The sequence below is a fragment of the Phocoena sinus genome, chromosome 10 (assembly GCF_008692025.1).
Source record: "Phocoena sinus isolate mPhoSin1 chromosome 10, mPhoSin1.pri, whole genome shotgun sequence".
Lineage (NCBI taxonomy): Eukaryota > Metazoa > Chordata > Mammalia > Artiodactyla > Phocoenidae > Phocoena > Phocoena sinus.
In genome coordinates, this window is record NC_045772.1 from 93,527,734 (window position 1) to 93,545,650 (window position 17,917).

Here is a 17,917-nt window from a genome sequence, read left to right on the forward strand (position 1 = left end):
GGCGGCAGGCGGGCGCGCGGGCGCAGAAGGAGGAGGCCGCGGGGCCGACTCCCCGGGCCGCCCGGCTCCTCCCAACGGCGCCCGCGGAACCTGTCCCGGAGCCGCCGGGCCCCGGAACGGAACGGGACCCGACCCCTCCCCGAGAGGCCGCGACCAGGCGCCGAGCCGCGCTCCGAGCTCCGGCGGGCGCACGGCCCCGCCCGGCGCCCACCGCCCTGCCCTCGCCTGTCTCCTCCTTTCCCCGGGGCTCCGCTGAGTTCATTCACTGGGATTGGTTTCAAGTGACGCCATCTCTTTATTTTTAAACCAATGACCTCATCCGCGCTTGAAGTTTCCTGACCAGCGACTCTTTCTCTTTCCCCCCAACCCCCCACCCCCAGCCCCCCGCCTTTCCCCCTCTTTCTGGGTATCCCTGTTTGGGGGGCTCTGAGCAGTTTTCAAACGACCACCATCACCTCTCCCAACCCCCTCCGCGTCCCCGCCGCCACCTCCACCTCCCAGGTTCCTCGCCCCTTTCGACAGTGTTTTTTCAAGGCTGATCGGGGGTGGGGGGGTTAGAGAGAAAGAGCGAAGAAAAGTTGCAAACGGCTCCGCGCGTCCCGAGCCTCCCGCCCCTCCGAGCAGGAGAAGATAATATAGCGAAAAGAAGAGGAGGAGGAGAGCGCGACGGGACGGACGCGAGCGGGAGCGCAGCCGCCCTCCCGGCTCCGTCGCGGCGCCTCGCGGGTCCGGGAGGCGAGGGGGCCCCGCGGGGAGACGCCGTGACGACTTTCGTTCCCCCCCCTCCCACGAGGGAGCTGGGAGGTCGGCGGCCCCGAAAGTAAGTGGCCGCGCGGACTGCGGGGTGGGAGGGCGCGGGCCGGGCTCCCGCCGCGCCGGTAGCGTGGACGCTCGTCCGCGCGCCCCGCCGGCGCTGCCCTCCCAGCGGCCGGGCCCGGGGTCCAGGGCGGGGTTGGGGGGCGACCGCGGGCCGGAGCGGCGCGCGCGTGGGAAGCGGGGGCGGGGGGGCCCTGAGGGGGGGCCGGCGCGGGGGGCGGGGGGCGGGGGCCTCTGGCCGGACGGCCGAGCCCCGCCGCCAGGAGCCGCCGCCGACGCGGTCCCTTCGCGGGCGAAGCTGCTCACTTCCAGGCGCGACTGTTACACAACACGCCTGCCAAGTGGGGCCCCGGCCTGACGGTTCCCATTATCCCCAGCTCGCCTTTGGCGTAAGCCGCGCGGCCACCGGGGTGGTGACGGGGTTGCTTTCTTCAGTCAACTCGCTTTTCTTCCTGGGACCCCTGAGGCCCGGTGTTGGGGGCCCGGCCCGGTGCGCCAGTGACTCCTTTATTTACACCAGTCGTAAAACGTGAGAAAGGAAAAAGCCCAGGGAGACGACCGAAGGTCTGTGTTTATCATGTGTAGTTTCACGGAATGAAACACAGGGGAGGAAGATACTGGTGCAAAACTGAAGTTTTCAGGTGTTGCTGGGTTTATTTCCTTAAAACGACAACAGCAGCAACCCGGTAATTAACTCGAGAAAATGCAAGTAGATCTTAAAATGAATGGATCCTGCAAAAGCCTAAGGAAATGTATCAGACGTCAGCTGCAGAGATCCTAAATCAAGTCCTGGGTGCCTCAAATCGTTTGGAGAAAGCACACCTCCAACCAGCCTGTGATTAATAAAGTAGAGAGGAAAAACCTGTTACATAATCTCATTTGCCCTGGGGTTTGCAGTGCCGTCCCCTTGAATCAGGGGGAAGTGAGTTAAGATGCAGGGTTTTTAAACCTCTCTGAAGTTTTTATTTACCCAGTGCTCTGGCTGCCACTTCTGCTTTAAAAGATTGTAAGTAAATACTCTGCTCTTACGAGGGAACCAAACCTATCAAACCTGTTTAGAAAATGACCAGGTATGTTTCTTTCCTTTCCTTCCGGTGTGTGTGTGTGTGTGTGTGTGTGTGTGTGTGTGTGTGTGTGTGTGTGTGAAATTTACCATCCATGAAAGACCTTATGACTAGTATTTGGGGAACTTAGACTGTCAGAAAAATGCCTCTTTAAGCCACTCATCTTATGAGTGCACATAGGTGACAGCTGTTTCCTCAAAGGATTTATGCTATTCTGAAAAGAAATTTTTGAAGTCGAGGTAAATTTTTAAAAGAAAAAAAGAATTCTTACCAATTGAATTAGTCACTTGTGAATTATTTACCTTTGCTTGAGAATCATGTGTATTGGATAAACAGCTGGGGAGGCCGTAGTTAATTGAGACTTGTGGAATTCTGTGTTTGGTGAAGGCAGCAGCCTGGAGAAGGTAAATTAAAAAACTAAAAATCTGGGGCTTTGAATGGGGATTTTAGTCAAAATGTGACTAGGCACTGTGAAAGTTTTTTGTTTTTTAAGTAAAGTTCTGGAATTTAACTGAGTTTGATGACTATGTGAAAGCTTGTTGTTAAAAAGGTTTTTGGGGGGTTAACATTTAACATCTTATGTAAAAACTTCGCCTAAAAGACACCAGCCCAAAAGTTGGCTTTTAGGTAAAAATAATTTGTACTTATCAAAGTTCTACATGGGGGGGGAAAAGTAGAAATGAGTTTATTCTTCATTCTGCTGGTAGTATGGTGAATAACATGAAAAAAAATAGGTTCAAGTGCTGTAAATGCGCATTGGAATGTAAAATAATTGAATAGCTGCAAAGTGAAAACGGTCATGTAAAATTAAGGATTAAGGATCTCTTTGAACAAAAGCTTAATGGCAGTAACTGAAAAGGGGGCAAAAGAGAAGATCCTGTTAACCTAGTTCTTTCCCTTTTTCTTAAACATTAGAAACTCATTTGCGGCAGTGAGGCTGAGATCAAGTCTGAGATTGGTGCAGAGTTTAGGCTGGGGTCAGGAGAAGGGCCAGGGTTGATGTGTGAGTTTGTTTTGATGCTCTTTTCTATAAATGCCTGTATCGGGAATTTAATTCTATAGAGTTTTTGGCCTATGGGATTATATATTGATGAAGCTGACTTACATAGCTGTTCAAAATTAATGTTTTTCTATTTTTCAGCCAATCGTAATAGCCCACTAAATATAATTTGCTAGCATTACCAGTGTAATATATCCTAGAAACCCAACTTTTCCTGGAGTATCAAAAAAAAAAACAAAACAACAACAGAGTTTTCTATCCGGTGTTATTTGGGCTGAAAATTTCACTAGATGTGTAATGTTTTTATAATGCTTTGCATTCTCAAGCAAATGGTACTTTAAATTAAAGAAGTAAATTAATATAGGGTAAGCTGATTTGGATCAGAAGCCCAAGAACAGGGAAGAAATAAATCAGGGGAAACAGAAACCAGATTTTATGACAGTTTTCAACAGATTGAAAAAACTAGTTAAAAAGGCTTCATAGGAAAACCCACAGTTGATGTTTGATTGGCTTTTTAAAAACAATTAACTGTGTCAAAATTTAAAACCAAGACAGATATCCACCATCATAAAAGAAAATGTTTCTAACGGTGGCTTAAGCAAAAATATAATTAAGAAAGTAAATCTTGCCCAAAGCCACATATGATATATTCCAAAGCCAGATGTCACATTTTTTTCTGATTATGTTGTGTTGTGGATAATCTGATATTTTTGTACATTTCATTTAGCCCAGATGACCAAGGGTTGGTTGGCTTTGTGAAAGGATATAGGGTTCATAAAGTTTGGCCAGATTTAAAGAAGCAGGCTCAGGCTTTAAGAAGGCGCCAGTCTCATACACAAACTGAGAAGTTTGAAATGTAATCAAATAAATGACTGAAGGAAACAGGAGTGGCTCAAAAAGGAGGATCTGAGGCAGATTACCAAGGACAGGTACAAAGAAATAATAAAAGCTTGCCAGGGCTATGATCAGGGAAGAAGGAAATGGGATACATCTTGACATGAAAGGAAAAAGGCATGAAAAGAAAAAATACCCTCCAATACCTCAGCAACAGGAAGAGAGTGATGAAACTTTACCTCCATCTTGATTGGGGTTAGATACCTCATTGTAGGTATCATCAAAAAGTCACAAGATTTTTTTATTACATACAAAAATTAACCTTGGGGGAGGAGGATGGATAAAGTGCATTATGAGTAGCTATAGTTGTGTATATGAGAATGTAAAGCTTGAAATTGACAAAGATAAATTTAAAAAAAAGAGGGGCACCCCCTGCAATTTCAGTTGAGTTATTGAAAAGGGAGGGCTATGTTATAAAATGTTGAAACTCTTAACTAAATTGATTTCTGGACTGACTACAGATATGAATGAGTCAAACAGAACGTTTATTGGTGGTGTACTCTTTACACATCCTGAGGTGGATACCAAAGGTTAGGGGCACGGGTCCCTGCCCAGAATGAGGATTATGAGAATTTTAAAGGAGCTATATACATATGCAAGGATAAACAGTTATCAGACAGCTGGGAAGTGCCAAATTCATGGTATGAAGGAGAAAGAGACTGGAGAATTGGGGACCTAGTCTTCATAGGGATAGTAGAGTTTGACCCTGGCCTCAAAGGATGGTTAACATGAGTATGGAGGAAAGGAAGTAGGGGAGGTGAAAGGGAGAGGCCATTCATCCATCCATCCCTTCGTTCAGCGGATTTGTTTGGAACCTCTGCTGTGTGCTAGACACTGTTCTCCGAACCTGGAATAGAGTGGAAAATAAGATAAGGTTTCTGCCCTTATGGAATTTACATTCTAGTGGGAGAAGACAGAAGGGCAGTAAACAAGTAAACGCTACATGGAAAATCTGATGTCAGAGAGTGATGTCTTGTGAAGATAGTAATGAACAGAGTAGAGGAAATTTTACAGTGTTCTTTTATAGCCCCACTTATTCTGTGAATAACCTATTTTGCCTGTGATATCCTGGTGGATAATGTTAATGATTTAACTTATTTATTTGCAGTCCAAATCGACTTGAATAGACGTCTACACGTTAATTGACTTCATCTTTAACCAATTTTTAAAAAGAAACCTACGTAATATTTTGTAGATTGAAGCATGCACGCTTTGAGTTTTTAACTCCTTGTTAACAATTTGTATGCAATTCTTCTGTTATTTGCTAAGAACCTCATGTTTTTACAGTGAGGTTAATGTCATTCTTTACAGTTTACTTAGAGTTGTATGTATTGGGCTGTATACTTAGGTAAGATTCTCCATTAAGAACGATAATCACAATAGTGCTATAAAGTGAAGCTAAACTCCAAGGACAGTTTGTTTTGATGGTACCTTGTATGAGAGTGCACAAAACAAAAGATGTACAGAAACTACAAGTAAGCTCTTCAGCTCAGTTACCAGAAAATGGGGTCAAGGGTGACACCCCCTCCAGGCCTCATCCACATGGTGCAGGAATCCGATGGTAAATTTGGGCTGTGTTGCACTCTGTGTGGTTAATCATTCTCCTTACAGATTGATAGGGGAGTTAGTGGTCTCACCGGAAATATTATTTTAAACTTAGGATTTTTACTGTTTTTCTACAAGTAGTAGACCTGATACAAAAGTGTCAGTTCTGAAATGGGGAAGTCTGGACTCTGTAGCTGTCTGACTGCCAGGTTTTACTGTTGTTGTTGACAAGATGTCCTTTGTAGTGTCAGCTAAAAATTTCTTAGTGACTCGTTCATGTTTTTGGACACATTTATGAAGTACTTCTCAAGCATTTTTAAAGAAATGTGTTCTCTCACTCTCCATTCTTTCTGTAGTTTTAAACTTAAAAAAAAAATTATAGGTGGAACTGCGGTAAAGGATTTTCAAAAAGGATTTATATTAAGTGTATGTGCCTATAGAACCACATCTTGAAAATTTTTCTGTATGCACCTAACCAGTTTTCATCTACAATACATTCTGACACGCTTGGAATAAGCTTATGGAAAATAAAATAATTTTCATAGGAAGTGGGAGATTCTTTAACATTTCCTTGATTTCCTTCTAAACTAGATACTCCATTTAGAAAAGAACTAATTGTAGTGATAAATGCTAGGGGTCTGTGATGTGTGTGATCAAAGCTAATGTGACGTGTACTCTTCAAACATGTGGGAAGGACAGTAGAAATCAAATTTGTTTTAATGTCTGGGTGATAGGTGGGCTAAACTTCAGTTTACAGAAAAATATAAATATAAATTGTAATGGTATATGGCAAGGTAATTAATATTAAATATCTCCATTCTTCCGCTTAAAATTAATAGGGAAAGTCATGTGTAGAGACATATACTGCTCATTGTTTAACTGCTCAAAAAATATAACTCATATCTTAGGATAGTGCCTAGCTGAGTTCACTTTTGACAAATGTTTGCTGAGTAAATTGAATTCTCACAAATAGTTACTTTTTTTTTTTTTTTTTTTTTTTTTGTGGTACACGGGCCTCTCACTGTTGTGGCCTCTCCCGTAGCGGAGCACAGGCTCCGGATGCGCAGGCTCAGCGGCCATGGCTCACGGGCACAGCCGCTCCGCGGCATGTGGGATCTTCCCGGACCGGGGCACGAACCCGTGTCCCCTGCATCGGCAGGTGGACTCTCAACCACTGCGCCACCAGAGAAGCCCAATAGTTACTTTTGATGGTGGTTGCATTCCCTCTCTAGCTTAGAGCACTGATTTTTGAGCGTTGAGTTGAAGCCTGCAGGTGGTTGCCTTCCAGCCTTGGGCACCCGGCTTGTTTAAGCTTTATGCTCACTCTGGGACCTGGACCCTGACCTCACCTCCAGCCTGCCTGACCCTGGGGCTGACCTGACCTCATCTTTTCTGAAATGGCACGTGGTGGTTTCTTACAATTTCTTCCCTTCCTGAGCAGCTGAGCTATGTCCTCTTCTGGTCACTTCTCAGAATGCTCAAGTGTCCCCAGTCTGGCCTATTTTGTAGTGGGTTCCTCTTGTTCTTTTTGTTTGTTGTTTTCTTGGAGGAGAAGCACATTTCTCAGGAAAAATAGTTCTTGACTTTGTTTTATAAATTGTACATGGTATATAAAGCATGGTATTATTTCTTCCTCCTTCTCAGCTTTAGCTGATAATCTTATATTCACTTGTAAATTAACTGGTAAGAATGATATTTTGATGCTACAAGACAACTAAAAACTAACAAAGACTCTTTTTTGGAGGCAATCAGGAAATTAGAACATGGAGTGTGTATTAGATGATACTTAAGAATTATAACTATGAAGTTTTTATCTATATTAATGGTATTATGGTTATGTTAAAAAATTCTCATCTGTTAAAGATACATATGGAAGTATTTCCAGGCAAAATGAAATGATGCCTATTATTTGTTTTTAAAAACTTCAGGATAGGCACAGACACACACAAATGGGAAATGAAACAATATTGACAAATTTTTGATAATTGTTGAGGGTACATCGGGGTTTGTTACTATTTTCTGTACCTTTGTGTGTATTTGTAAATATACATAATAGTTAACACACATTACCAATCATAACTGTAGAGGACGAAATTTGATACAGTAAAATTATGTGGTTGGACGTTTGACCTAATTGACCAATCAGAAACTCTCCCCTGTGCATTTTCTGTAAGTTCTGCATTTAGTAAAAAAATAATTTTTAAATAGGGATAACTTTGTAGAAATATGGTCACAAGGTTAAAACTCTTAACTCTGAGATCTTATAAATAATACACCTGTAATTTATAAGTTGTTTTCACGTATTTTGTCTTTTATCCTCTGAACAGGACATGAATTACCTGTTTCACAGATGAGGAAACTAAGACCTTAGAGAGACTAATTTATCCAAATCCCAAAGCAAGTAAGAAGTGGCAGCGGACCTGGAGCCGAGACCTTCTGACTCATTCTCAGGTGCCCATTCTGTTATGTACACATACTTAAAAGCACTCTTTTTTGTGGTGTTAAAAACCAGAGGTTTTCTTACATTTTAGTGTCAGGACACTTTTGCATTCTTAAAAATTACTGGAACCCCAAAGATCTTTTGTTTATGTGGACTATATCTGTCAATATTTAGCATATTAGAAATTAAAACTGAGAAATGCTTAAAACACTTATTCACTTAAAAGTAACGAACACATGGAAGGTTAACGTAAATAACATATTTTAATGAAAAAGGTATTCCAAAACAAAAAATGTAGTGAGACTCTCTCTAATGCATTGCTACATAGAAGATAGCTGGATTTTCATAACTGCTTTTATATTGTCCGTTGTGACATGTTGCTTTGTTTGAAGTACATGAAGAAACCCCCGCTATACACAGATACAGAGTAGCAAAAGGGTGGGGTATTTTAGTGTCTTTTTCACATAATTGTGAACATTCTTCGATATATCAAAACTCAGCAAGTGGCCGATTCTTAAGGGTTAGTTGCAGCGTTGAATCTGAAACCTTATCCATGAATTTTTTGTACTCTGTAATGTAAAAATCTATTGGTCCACCTTGCACTTCAGATGAATCTTTGACCTGTGTGTGATTTTATAACATCATACATTGGTCATTTGAAAAATAACAGTTGACTGAGTGTTGACACATTTGATTACACAGTATTTAGCAAATCACATTCATTAATATGACCATGAATCTCATCCAAAAAGTCTTTAGGAAGTGGGAAGCAGTCAAGATTTTGGTATGCAGTTCAAGTTTTCCAAAATTCTGGTTTTTTCTTGAAAGCTCAAATTTTATCATCAGCAGCAGATATTGTTAGTTTCTTTCCTTGAAGCACCAGACTCACTTTATTTCCTTTAGAGAAAATACCAGGTACCTAAGTCTAAATAATTGTATATAACAGTAAGTTGTCTGCCAGTCGTTCTAAAAGAATGGGGTCTGTTACTTTTGCTAAAAGCAAAGATGGTGTTCTCTGGACAAAGTGTATAATTTAGCTCACAGCTCAGCTGCGTAAATGCTTTTCCTCAAGACGGCCTATGTATTAGGTATGTAGAAATGCTTTTCCTCAAGACGGCCTATGTATTAGGTATGTAGAAATGCTTTTCCTCAAGACGGCCTATGTGTTAGGTATGTAGAAATGCTTTTTCTACATGTTTGGTATGATGAAATGCTCACATTTCATCACACAGATTATTAAAAAGACCACGTCCTCAGGAGTGAGATTCAATAAAATTAATAACTTTTACTGTTTTATCAAAGGCATCTGTGAAACGGGCTTTTTCAAAGTGATCGATAGTGAAGAGTATGATTACCACCGGTGAAGTTTTGTGCCCTTGCCGTGATTCACGCTGAAGTGCCAGCAGTTTTGTCCTCCATTGCTTTTGTACCATCAGAGGAGATACCAGCATGGTCGTTTCAGGGTAAATCAAGAGATTCGTAAAGTTATTTAATACTTTGAGTAATTCGGCAGCCCTCGTATCTGTTGCCAAGCATACACATAAAAGAAGCCCTTCGATGATTAGTTGGCATGGATACTGGAATAATAAAAACAAAACTAAGTCCACCCATGTCTGCAGATTTGTCCACTTATAAAGCAAAAGTGCAGTGCTTAAGGAGAGGTATTAACTTGTAGATATTAACATTTAATTTGATGAGCTGCTGCATCGTTGGAAGTGCCATTGCTGTGATCTCTTTTACGGCCCCTTCGTCCAGCAGACACTCAGTAGTGTCAGCGGGGCAAAGCTTTCTTAGTTTCTCAGCTATCCTGTGCACCGCTCCAACCCGTGCATTCTGATCATTTACTTTTATGATGCTTTTTCATTTCTAATTTGAAAACAGTCTTTTGCTTCTGAAGAGCTCATCATGTCAAACTTTAAAACATTCCATTTCTTTTTCTTTAAACCCTCAATGAATTCATTGGAGGATAATGAGGTAGTGGAGATGATAGCCGATATAACCAAAGATTGCCCTTGCTAGGAACATAGAGGTACTGAGCACACACTGAAAATTTCTGAAAACATGCATATTTATACCTTAAACTTATACCTTAGAACATTCTAAACACAAGAATATACAAGCATATGTTTCCTTAGCTGTCAGAATGATACATTATCATCGCACACTATGTATTCTCTGGATTCACTGTTGTGAAAAAGGCAGGTAACATCTCTGTATTACTAAAAGGAGTTTTGACATCGTGGATCCCCTGAAAAGGTCTCGGGGACCTCACGCCGGGGCATCTCTGGATCACACTTTGAAAATGCTGATGTAAACTGGTGCTCTGTCCTAACATATTCTTAGAGGAGTCTAACATAGATATCTGTATCAATAAAGTAATGTTTCCATCTTAGCCGATTAATTTGTCAGCAAGAGGGAAATATGTTAGTGTGTGGGACGAGCCGTGTGGTCCGGAGATCGTAGTGGTGGAAGGTGGTGTAACCTCAGAGAGTGGTGGGTGAAGGGTAGACAGAGGGTGGAGTTGGTAAAAAGCGCTTTACGACTTAATGAAAAATGAGCATTTGTTCTCTCTGTATTTTTTTTTTAAGCTAAAAAAGCACTGGGTCTACATATATACGTCCATACTCATTTGTATCTATGCTCAAAATCAGGATACTCAGCCATGTTTCTCCTTGAGTGACAGCAGGGGAGAGATGCTAGCACACCTGAGAGGAAAACAGGTGTTCACGGCCATTGTCCGTTTCTTCCAACCAGGGAGGCTGTGAATGGAGCAGACGTTAGTGATGACGGGCGGCGCTGCAGGCAGAACTGGGCTGTGGGCAGAGATGGAGATGAATGATGGGGGGCAGAGGAAGACTGTGGGGTGAACACAGGGAGAACGGGGCCCAGGGACATACAGAGGTGGATGCAGCTGGAGTCGTGGAGATGAACGTATATTTGAAAGGTTTCCGTCAAAATACAGTTAAAATAACTATTGAAATAACCGTACTGGGTAGTCTGACTTCGAACGTCTTACCAGTGTTCAAGTTCTATTATTATAACCTGTGCAGGAGAAAACAGCAGTGCCGTGAATTTGGTGTGCTGCTGGTAAGTCTCTAAGCTTCGGTTACAGGCATCAGTATGTGAAAATATTGACTGGGCCAGGTTTGGGGCGGCAAATTCAAGAATGACATTTTAATATTTAATTTTTTACTAACAGGCAATTATGATTAAAGGAGACAGAAGAATTTAGTTCAGATAGATATCATTCATCAGTTTGTTATGGATGTGGTGCTCGTTTCCAGAAGGGATTTGAGATGGCAGAAGGAAGGATCAAAGTCAGTAATCAAGAGCAAACGTGATTCTGAGTCATGTTTTTTTCCCTTGTGTTTTATCTACTGGTGACGTTTATTTTAATAGGGTCATATCGTTGAGGTGCTGTAACTGTAAAGTAATTAAACCGGGCTCTGTTAACTCTGCAGGAGACATATAATCTTGTCACTTTCTAGTTGCATATGTGTAAGTACAGTATACATTTGTAATGGGAGTGCTTGGGCAGGAGAATCATAGGGCACACAAAATATCTTTTTAAATTCAGTACTGCTTTCAGCTGTAGTTAACAGAAAGCCATGGGCAGAAGCTTAAACCATAAGCTATTTATTATTATGCAGTTCACAGAAGTTCAGAGGTAGGTGGTCTCAGGAGGTCCAGCTGCTCAGCAGTGGCCTCAGGGCCCCAGGTTCTCTGCCGTCTTTCGCATGTTCCCTTACTGCCACCAGGTCACAAAATGGCTGCCTCAGCTCTAGGCATCACATCCCCTTTCAAGGCAAGAAGGAGGAAGTAGAGCAAGCAGTCCCTATTCCTGTGCTTGCCTGACAGAGAACAAAATCTTTCCCAGAAGCTTCCATCCAGTTTTTTGCCGAAGTCTCTTTTGCTTGAACTCTTTCACACAAGACCGCCTCCCCTCACAGGAGATACTGGGCAAATGAGTGTAGGTACAAGGGGAATGGGTACCAGGTTTGGTGTAACGCACATCGTGTATCATTTCTTAGGCTTAGACACATTGCTTGCTGCCCAGGAAAAACTGGGACTCAGCCATTAGAGGGGAGGAAATGTCTCTTAGGTAGCTGGCTGTGTGTCTGTCACAAATATGCAGAAAGGAAAGCACAGAGTATTCAGTAGCTCAATACATCGACTTTCCTTTAGTTCGGAGACTATTTTATGTGTTTCCTTCTTTCTTACACGTTCCCTTTTCTTTCTTATTTTAGTGGAAGGTTACACAGACCTGAATCCCAGCTGGTCGTAGAGCTAATTTAGAGACGATTAGGTCTCAACTTCCTCAACTGTGAAATAAGAATATTGTATTAGATAATCTCTGAGGTACCTTCCGCTTTAAACATTCTTATCTCTTCTTTTGTTCCTGTCTTTTGAGATCATTTCACATTTCTATCTTTTTAATCAAAAAAAGTGGACGGGGGAATTCCCTGGAGGTCCAGTGGTTAGGACTCTGCACTCCCACTGCTGGGGGCCCAGGATTGATCCCTGGTTGGGGAACTAAGATCCCACAAGCCACACGGTGTGGCCAAAAGGAAAAAGAAAAAAAAGTGGACAGGATTAGAGAGAGGATATAGAAGGGTTTGGTGTTTTATGGTCATCTTGATAGCTGGGCAGTGTCTCTAATAAAGATCTTGATGGTATAGAAGGTTGAAGCTTAAAATTAGGTTTTGGCTTTTTGGCAGTTAGGTAATATGATATTATTTATGCCCCAAATTTCCACTGAAAGTGGAAAACTAATAGCATTTTTATTTTAATAGGGGAACATATACATATACGTGTAATATATGTATATACATATACGTGTAATCTGTAGTCTGTAATCAAAATAGCCTCAGTACTGTGTTCTGAGAAAATGCCATCTGACCCGGCAGAGGAAGGATTTGAAGCACTGTAGGTTGAAACCTGGTAGGACACCGCCTTTTGTTTGTGGGGCATTTGTTCTTATTTGTTAATAGTGTTTGCACTGCGTATTTGCCTTAGATAAAATTAGAGGACAGCTAAAGGAGAGTGATACCCTTCATGCGTTGTAACAACTGAACTTGACTCGAATGAGGCAGAACCTTTGATGTTTCAAATGTCTTGAAATGGGATTCTACTTGTGTTTCAGAGAGAGCGGTGATCTGGCTCCTCCCACAGAATCCCGTCAAGATTATATGAATTCAGATATACAGTGAGTTGAAAATCATATTTCCGATTCTAACAAATTACCAGGCAATTACACTGCTTATAAAGGAGGCTGTTGAAATGTTAACCTAAAAAGGATTAGTCTTCTATCCAACAAAAATCTTATAGAAGGATCCCAATGCAGTTTATTGTGTTTTATCAGTATTGGGAGATCCTGGAGGTAAACATTATTAACTCTGGCATTCAAAGGGGCCAAAAGACATCTGCAGTTTGGAGTGTAATTTTAAGAATAAAATGGGGGTATGTATATATATTTAACAGCTGTTTTAAACAGCTTAGGGGCAGCGTCTAATTTCATTACTGTAGAATATCCAAATAACAGAAACTTTTCCTTCTACTGAAACCCTTTTAACTATATAATTAAAGCAGTTGTTTTCATTTTTCATTGTGTGAGTGACTAAGAGCCTTGTTAATGTAAATATTCAGGAAGCTTGATTTTATAGCTTCTTGGTTTTTTAACCAACAATAAAAATCATGTACAGTGGAAAACCCCTTCTTCTCTTGAATACAGTCCTAGCTGAAGGACAAACTCAAGCAATTTTTTCTGGCAAACGAATGACCTGTTTGGCAGGACCTTAGATGCTGCCAGTGGCTGTCTCATTATAGAATGTAATTAACATGATGTTAAGGTGACACAGTATATGGTGGGGGGTTGGATTTCCAGGTACCAAGTGTTAGGCAGTATCGTATCCACTTGCCAGGAAAAAGTCGTTTTACACAAGTTCTTAATGAAAGTTATTGTGAGATCAGTGGAGATTTTTATGACCTTAGTTCATTTGTTACAGTGAGCACTTGGACTTCTGAGTCTGGTAGGCTTTTCTTCTGGACCAAAGATCCATTCTTTTGAGTAGTGGTCATCGGCATGTCACTGTTATCAGCATGAACAGGTATTACTGAGTGACATCTAAGAGTGAGGTATTAGAAGGGATGCAAAGAAGTGTAGCCTGTGACCTTGGTCATCCGGGAGTTTATACTTGTTGCTAGCACCTCTTGATTATCTGCTCTTCATGGTTCAAGCAAATCACTATGAAACACGTTACTCTTTGCCCTAGGGGCTCTTCATCCAGGGGTCCAGCACATCAGTCTCCACTCTCCTAGGCTGAGGGGTGAAGTCACAGTCAGAAGTGGAGGTCAGTCCACCTGAAGTCCTCTCCTGGCCGTTTCCCCCTCTCACCTGTGACTGCAGAGCAGCCCTGCTCGCTACATGTAGGATCCGAGTGCTTGTTGGCTGCTACCGTAGGCTAGTTTAGGGGAAGGAAGACAGTGTCCTGGAGCAGTTCTCGGCCCTCTAGGTATGAAAGATTGGGAGGGACGCAGCAAAAACAGAGGGAAGAGATCTATTACCATTTTCTTTCTTTTCTTTTTTAAAAAAAATTGTGGTTAAAAACAATGTAAAATTTCTCATTGTAACCATTTTCAAGCTACAGTTCAGTACTCTTAAGAATGTCCACAGTGTTGTGAAACAGACCCTTAGAACTTCGTACATCTTGCAGATCTGAAACTCTATACCCATCAAACAACAGATCCCCTTTTCTCCCTCCCCCAGCTCTGGTAACCACCGTTCCATGTTCTGTTTCTATGAATTTGACTGTTTTAGATACCTCGTATAAGTGGATCGTACGGCGTTTATCTTTTTGTGACTTAGTTCACTTAGTATAATGTCCTCAAGGTTCATCCATGTTGTGACATATGTAGCAGGATTTCCTTCCTTTTTAAAGCTGAGTAATATTGTATTATTATTGTGTGTTTAATCACATTTTGTTCATCTGTTGATATTGGGGTGGCTATTGTGAATAATGGATGTACAATTATCTCCTGGAGACCCTGCTTGTAATTCTATTGGATAAATACCCAGAAGTGGAATACCTGGGTCACATGGTAATTCTATTTTTAATTTTTTGAGGAACTGCCATACTGTTTTATACAGCAGTTGTACCAATTCACAATCCCACCAACGGTGGACAAAGGTTCCATTTTCTCCACATCCTTGCCAACACTTGTGATTTTCGTGTTGTTTTTTTTTTTTTTAATAATGGCTATTCTAAAGGTGTGAGGTGATACCTCGTTGTGGTTTTGATTTGCATTTCTCTGGTGATTAGTAATGATGGGCACCTTTTCATCTCCTTGTTGGCCATTTGTGTATCATCTCTGGGGAAGTGTCTAAGTCCTTTGCCCATCTTTTGATCGGTTATTTAATGTTGTTGACTTGTAAGATGCCATTTTCTCGTTAAAATATGAATTAGCAGAGTAGAACCGCTCACAGATCAGGTGGGCTATAGTGCAGGATACAGAAATGCAGTGAGCGGAGCAGAGGAACTGCAGTAACTGCGGAGGAACTCCCCCATCTTTAGCCACTGTCAGTGCAGCTTGTTTAATTGAGGGCTTTACTCCCAAAGAGCATTTGAGGCCTCATTCATCCTCCTCTTCCTATCCCTCCTCCTCCTCCTTATTACCTATAAAACCAGGGGGGTGGACAAGGTGATAACTGAGGTGTGTTCCAGATGTAAAATACCGAGTTTTGAGAGTATTGCTTTTTACCAACTAACCTCTAACATCTAAAGTTCCCTTGGAACCTCAGTAATATGTGACTCCTAGACTAAGAAGTCTTTGTTGATGGCTAGTAAGAAGCACTCCACCAAAGTCCTATTGGATCTTTGGTTTGCTAACTTTTTATTTTATATTGTTTTATTAATTTTTTAATGCATTTATTTATTTATTTATTTTTGGCTGCATTGGGTCTTCGTTGCTGTGTGTGGCCTTTCTCTAGCTGCCGTGAGCGGGAGCTACACTTCGTTGCGGTACGCGGGCTTCTCGTTGCGTGGCCTCTCTTGATGCAGAGCATGGGCTCTAGGAGCATGGGCTTCAGTAGTTGTGGCACGCAGGCTCAGTATTTGTGGCTTGCCGCTCTAGAGCGCAGGCTCAGTAGTTGTGGCGCACGGGATTCCTGCTCTGCGGCATGTGGGGTCTTCCCGGACCAGGGATGGAACTCTTGTCCCCTGCGTTGGCAGGCGGATTCTTAACCACCGCGCCACCAGGGAAGCCCCTGGTTTGCTAACTTTTAACTCCTTTGGCTCTTTATAGTATGGTGTCACCTCCAGATCCTGGGCCTACAGGTCAGTTCTTTAACTGCCACCTCACATGAGTCCTCACACGTGGTAGAGTGCTTGAGCTTGGGCTTGGACTTCGCCCTGGAGAAATACAGCAGTTGTTATTTTTTAAACCTATTCACAGTCATGAGGAAATAGAAGCCAAAGTTCATTGGAGAGTGTATTTGTTGTTTTGAACACATAGAACAAACAGAACTAAATTCAGTGAATTCTCGTTTCTGTAAAACTAGCTATCTTTTTGTGTTAAATGCTAGGTTTAAAGAAATCGTACCCAACTGATTTGTTTATTCCCTGTCCATGGCTTTCATAGTGATATTTTGGTAATCTTTAAAAAGTAATGTGATTGTGGTGGTTGATGTTGAAGGTTACTGTGGACTCTGATAGGACATGCTTAGAATTACTTTTAGATTTCAAGCACTTGGTAGTTCTAATTTTTTGCATCTCACAGATACCGTCTGACAGATAAGCAGTCTTTAGGGAGCTCATCTTAGTTATATGGAGTTACGTTATCGCCATGCGGCGCTATGACTTAAAATGCTCTAATGCTAACGGTATTCAATGAGGTAATAAGGTAAACAAGCAGAATCCAGTAAACCCCATAGGAATAGGTGAGGAATATGCATGATGACTCAGAAAGAGCGAGTTTCTGGTCGTGCTCGCAATAGAACCCAGGCTATCTAGTCCAGCAGTGTCTTTGTCCTTGGCCATCCGAGGCATCTCCATTGCCTTCTGGCCTGTTGTCAGGTCTTGATGGAATATTGCCAGTCCCTTCTTTTGCCAAAATGCTAAATATAGCCAGTGTGTGAGCAGGGGAGGGGTAGTGTAGGGGCCGAGGCAACTTGAGAGAGCTACATCGTGAAAAGCTGCCCACATGTTCAGAGCCACCTGATGTCATCCTTCATCTAGATTATACAGTCCACTCAAGGACTGAAGATGCATTTGGTAACATGGTGATTTCATAGCAAAAGATTATCGAGGCCCTGTGGGGCTCCTCGTCACCATCCCTCTGGTCATATGTTAGTCATTTAATTATGAAAAAACATAACCACCAGAACACAGGTAAAGTGAAAAGGCAAGACTAACTTATGGTTGGTAATTAGTAGCCCAGAATTCATCAATGTCAAAAAGGTGTAAGGTTTCCCCTCCAAATGGTAGCATTTCATAAATTTTATAATATATAAAACTATCACGTTTCCATTTTTCATCCGTTTATTTATGTTGCATGGGAAATGTAACTTCTATACATTTTGCTTTCTGGTTTCTAAAAGTATGTGATGTTACTATTATTACAACATCAATATCATTTGTAATGGGAGTTCTTTTTCCTTTTGGGTGATTCAGAATCTAAATATTAAACATCACAGGGGTACATAAGGCTCTCAGACTGTGATTTGGTCATCATGCCTCTGATCTGCTTTGTATTTGGGGGGAAATACTTGCTAGGAAATGTGACCGAAGGGATCATACAGTTTTGGCTAGGTGGTAGGATTTTAGAATATCATTAGTGTTCATTTATGCATGTACCTTCTAACCTATTATTAGAGTAACAAGATTTGATCATTAAGCTTTTCTAATTAAATTGGGAATGTACATGTAAAAATGTTTTGATAGTATTAAAAAATCAGTTAATATAATTTACCACATTAACTGTAAAAGGTAGAAAAATCATATGACTGTCTCAGTAATTCAGGCAAACTATTTGTTAAAATCTGGTATCTGTCATGATAAAAAGCTCTTGGCAAACAAAAATAGGAACTTCCTAAATGTGAACCAAGTGCTGGTGAGGGTGCAGAGCAAATGGAACTTTCATATGTTGCTGGTGGGAGTGCAA

The 17,917-nt window shown here is 41.6% G+C and overlaps 1 protein-coding gene across 5 annotated transcripts in view; it reads left to right on the top strand.

The window, feature by feature from the left end:
- The first annotated feature begins 415 nt into the window (after window positions 1-415).
- DUSP16 (dual specificity phosphatase 16) overlaps window positions 416-17,917 on the top strand; it is an 84,825-nt gene continuing 67,323 nt past the window's right edge. The window contains exons 1-3 of one of the 5 annotated variants that reach the window (XM_032645212.1): window positions 416-820; window positions 7,647-7,770; window positions 12,903-12,965. The gene's annotated coding sequence lies outside the window, so the exon portion shown is untranslated. Of the gene's footprint in view, window positions 821-1,461; window positions 1,887-2,213; window positions 2,285-7,646; window positions 7,771-9,083; window positions 9,223-12,902; window positions 12,966-17,917 lie in introns of those variants that run through there. The other 4 variants (XM_032645211.1, XM_032645213.1, XM_032645214.1 and 1 more) reach the window with 4 other exon arrangements.